Raw genomic sequence first — 4,828 nt, 5'->3', positions numbered from 1 at the left:
TAAGTATAATGTGTCCATAAAACTAAGTGATTAATTATGTCGTTAAACGAGTGCTAAATATGTAATTAGTTCTTGTTAGAATGTCTATATTATGTATTATCATAGAAAATGATGTTAATAATGTCTATTAATAATTAATAATACTGAGGTGTTTTTTGTAGTTTCAACAGGGAAACAGGACGTCCTTCCAGACCTCAGTAGTCATCCCCCTTTCTACACAGTTCTTCTGCTGCTGCACAAATTCCCTGTTACACGCTGTGTGTGTGGTGTGTGTGTTTCGTGTGTGTGTGTGTGTTGTGTGGGTTGTGTGTGGTGTGTGTGTGGTTGTGTGTGTGTGTGTGTGTTCAGTCTCCATGCTGTAACTGATCAGAACAGCAGATGGTAAGTTTTACAAATGTTTTCATTTAGTCGGTTACACCTGGTCTGGTCTTGGTGAACCTGTCTCCCCTGTGGTGGGACACCTGTCTGTGTTGGTGACACTGTCTGTGGTGATAAACCTGTCTGTTGGGGACAACCTGTCTGTTGACACTGATCTGCGCTGTCGTGTGGGGATCAACCTGTCGCCTGTTCTGTGGGGACACCTGTATGCCCTGTCTGTGGGGACACCTGTATGCTGACGCTTGTCCTTGGTGGTACATCTTCTCTGATGGTGATACCCTGTCTGTGTGAAAATGTCTGTGGGGACACCTGTACTGTCTGGGTTGATACCTGTCTGTGGTGGACACCTGTCTGTGGGTGGACACCTTGTCTGTGGTGATACCTGCTGTGTCCTGTTCGTTGGTGATCACTCGTGTGCCTGTCGTTATGCGGTACCGGTGCACGTCTTGTTCCCGTGTGTACACTCTGGGTACCACTGTCTGTGGTGATACATGTCTGTCGTTGACACCTGCTCGTGGGTGACAATGCTGCATGTTGACACTGTCTATGGTAACGCGTCCCTGTCTGTGTGATAATGCGTGACAACTGTCTGTGGTGGAAGTGTGGGACCGTCTGGTGAGACGTTGATTCACTTCGTGTATCGGGGAATGGTGGAACACCTGTCTGTGGGGAACACACTTCGGTCTGTGGTTGGACACCTGTCTGCCTGTCTGTGGGTGGGACACCTGTCTGTGTGGACACCTGTCTGTGGGTGATACCTGTACCGTGGTGCACCTGTCTGTGGTGATACATGTCTGGCGTGACACGTCTGTGAGGTGGGGCACCTGTACTGTGGACACCTGGTCTGTGGTGACACCTTCTTGGTGGACAGCGCCTGTCTGATGGGACACTTCTGCCGTCTTGGACACCTGTCCGTGTGGGGACACCTTGTCTGGTACAACCGTCTGTGGTGAGTACCTTTGTGGGGATACCTCTGTGGATAACCTGTTGTGGGACACCTGTCTGTGGTGAACCTGTAGCTGTGGTGACACCGTTCTGTGGGGACACCTGTCTGTGGTGTACCTGTCTGTGTGACCCTGTCTGTGGTGCTACACTGTCTGTGGTTGACACTGTCTGTCGGTGGGATACATGTCGCGGACACCCTGTCTGTGGTGCACCCTTCTATGGTTACACCTGTCTGTGGTGCACCTTCGTGGTGACAACTGTCTGTGGTGATAACTGTCTGCGTGACACCTGTCTGTGGTGAACCTTCTATGGTGACACCAGTCGTGGCCTTGGTGGTGACACCTTCTGTGGGTGAACCTGTCTGTGGGGACACCTGTCTGTGGGGACCCTGTCTGTGGACACCTGTCGGTGCCCTGTCTTGGGGAACCTGTCTGTGAGGACACTGTTCTGTGGGTGCACCTGGCTGTGTTGAACTGTCCTGTGGTGATACTGTCTTTGGACACTGTCGGGTGGTGAACATGTCTCGTGTTACATGTCTGTGCGTCTTGGTGCACGTCCTGTGGGGACACCTGTCTGTGGGGACACCTGTCTGTGGTGACACCTGTCTGTGGGACACCTGTCGTGTGTGACACCTGTCTGCTCGTCTGTGCTGGGGGGGGGGCACGGGTACTGCCTCGGGCTGTGCGGGTGACACCTGTCTCGTGACACTGTCTGGTGATACCTGTCTGTGGTGACTACCTGTCCTGTGGTGAAACTGTCTGTAGGGACACCTGTCGTGGTGGATACTTCTGTGTGACCTGTCTGGTGTACCCTCTGTCGGTGGATAACCTGTCTGGTTGGTGATCACCTGTCTGTGGTGATACCTGTGTGGTTGTCTGTGGTGACACCTGTCCTGTGGTGTCCAGTGCCTGCGTGACACTGGTCTGTGGTGACACCCTGTATATGGTTACACCTTCTTGGTGACAACCGTCTGTGGGGACCCTGTCTGTGGTGACTACATGTCTGCGTACACCTGTCTGTGGTGGGTAACCCTGGCTGTCGGTGCACCTGTCTATGGTGACACCTGCTGTGGTGACACATGTCTGTGGTGATTACCTGTCTGTGCGTGACACCTGTCTGTGTGGTGACCCTGTCTCTGGGACACCTGTCTGTGGTGACACTGTCTGCTGTTGTGGGGACACCTGTCGTGGGGACACCTGTCTGTGGTGACACCTGTCTGTGGTGATACCTGTCTGGTGGTGACACTGTCTTGGTGATACTGTTGCGTGCGCCTGTATGTGGTGACACCGTCTTCATGGTGACACTGTCTTTGGTGAACCTGTCTGTGGGATTACCTGTTGTGGGACACCTTCTGGTGGTGATACCTGTCTGTGGTGACACCTTTCTGTGGCACTGCGTGGACACTCGTTCTGTGGTGCCTGCGCCGTCTGTGGATGCACCTGTTGTGCCGTGCGGGGACCTGTCTGTGGTTACACCTGTCTGTGGTGATACTGTCCTGTTGTGATCGGTGGACACCTGTCTGTGGTGATACCTGTCTGTGGTGACACTTCTGCCGGTCTGTGGGGACACCTGTTCTGTGGGGACCCCTGTCTGTGGTGACACCTGTCTGTGTGACGCTGTTGACACCGTGTCATTGATACTCTGTGTGACACCGTCTGTGGTGATCACCGTGCTGTGGTGACACCTGTCTCGTGAGTCACCGTCTGTGGTTGATACCTGTTCTGGTGACTACCTGTCTGTGTGAACTGTCGTGTGTGAACCTGTCTGTGTGGAAACCTGTCGGTGGTGACACCTTCGGTTTATCAGTCTGTGTGTATGTGTGATACCTGTCTTTGGTGACACTGTCTGTGGTGAACCTGTCTGTGGGTGGACACCTGTCTGCCGTGACCAGAGATGGGGAAGTACAAATATTTGTTACTGTACTCAAGTAACCACCTGTCTGTGGTGACACCTGTCTGTGGGACACCTGTCTGTGGGACACATGTCTCGTGGTGACACCGTCTGCCTGTCGTGGGGAGTCCACTTTGTCTGTGGTGACACCTGTTCTGTGGTGTACCCTGTTGTGTTACCTGCTGTTGTGTTGACCACCGTCTATGGTTACACCTGTCTTGTGGTGACACCTGTCCTGTGGTTGATACCTGTGCGTGTGGTGATACCTGTCCTGTGGTTACAACCTGTCTGTGTGACACCTGTGCTTGGGGACACCTGTCTCTGTGGGGACACCTGTCTGGCCTGGTCTGTGGGGACACCTGTCTGTGGTGACACCTGTTCTGTGGTGAACGCGTCCTGGGGGACACCTGTCTGTGTGTGACACTGTCTGTGGTGACTACCTGTCTGTGGGACACCTGTCCCTGCCATGTCTGTGGGGACACTGTTCTGTGGGGACAGCCTGTCGTGTAGGTGACACTTCTGTGTATACACTGTCTGTGGTGACACCTGTCTTGGTGATACCTGTCGCTGGGTGACAAAGTCGTGGTGACACTCTCTTCCGCGCCTTCTGCTGTCGTGTGAGTACCTGTCTGCGTTGAAATGTCCTGTGGTCTCTGCTGTGTACCCTGTCTGTGTTGACACCTGTCTGTTTCGGGGTGGGATACCTGCTGCGTGACACCTGTCTGTGTTGATACCTGTCTGGGTGACACCTGTCTGTGGGGACACCTTTCTTGTGAACTGTCTGTGGTGACACCTCTGTGGGACACCTGTTCTGTTGGGCTCTGATTACCTGTCCTGTGGTGACCAACCGTTTTGTGGTCCTGTAACGTCTGTGGTGACACCTGTCGTGCCCGTGTACCAGAGAATGGGAAGTACTCAATACTTGGTACTGTACTCAGTAAGTTTTTGTGATTGTTCACTTTACTTTACTATTTATTTTTCTGGCGACTTTTTACTTCTACTCCTTACATTTTACAAAAATGGCTCGTTACTTTAGTTCTGTACAAGAGGTTGTTGTGTCGGACAATAGCGCGGACACGCGCCACACACCGTGGGGGGGGGACACGCGCCCACACCGTGGGGGGGGTGACCCGCGCCTCACACTGTGGGGGGGGGGGACACGCACATCACACAGCGAGCCACACGGAGAAAAAAGTGAAAGAAAAGGAGACAAGCTGTCCGGAGGACAACCAGCTGAGAGTGTGCGCCTCTTTGAGAACTGGAAGTCGTCTAACTCACGTTGTCAGTTCACTAAGCCTGGTACTGGTCTACAGTTCTTCACATTTAAAGTAAGTTAGTGTTAGAAATTCAAAACTAACTCCGCGTTCGTTCGGATCTCTGAGGAAAAGGAGGCTGAGTGTCGAATTGAGAATTAGGAAAAGGTTTAATGCAACAGCATGATGAAGATGATGAGACAAAGACAAACATGAGACAAACAAACACTTAATAACTGCAGCTGACAGCGGACTGATCCACGCTTCCCCTGACGGAGTCACGTGACAGCAGTCCAGAAACTTCTTAGATCACACTCTTTTATGCGCTGCACCGGGGGGCGGTTCCTTTTCCCCTGGTGCAT

The sequence above is a fragment of the Etheostoma spectabile genome, unplaced genomic scaffold (assembly GCF_008692095.1).
Source record: "Etheostoma spectabile isolate EspeVRDwgs_2016 unplaced genomic scaffold, UIUC_Espe_1.0 scaffold121, whole genome shotgun sequence".
NCBI classification, from domain to species: domain Eukaryota; kingdom Metazoa; phylum Chordata; class Actinopteri; order Perciformes; family Percidae; genus Etheostoma; species Etheostoma spectabile.
This window is presented reverse-complemented; position numbering follows the sequence as displayed.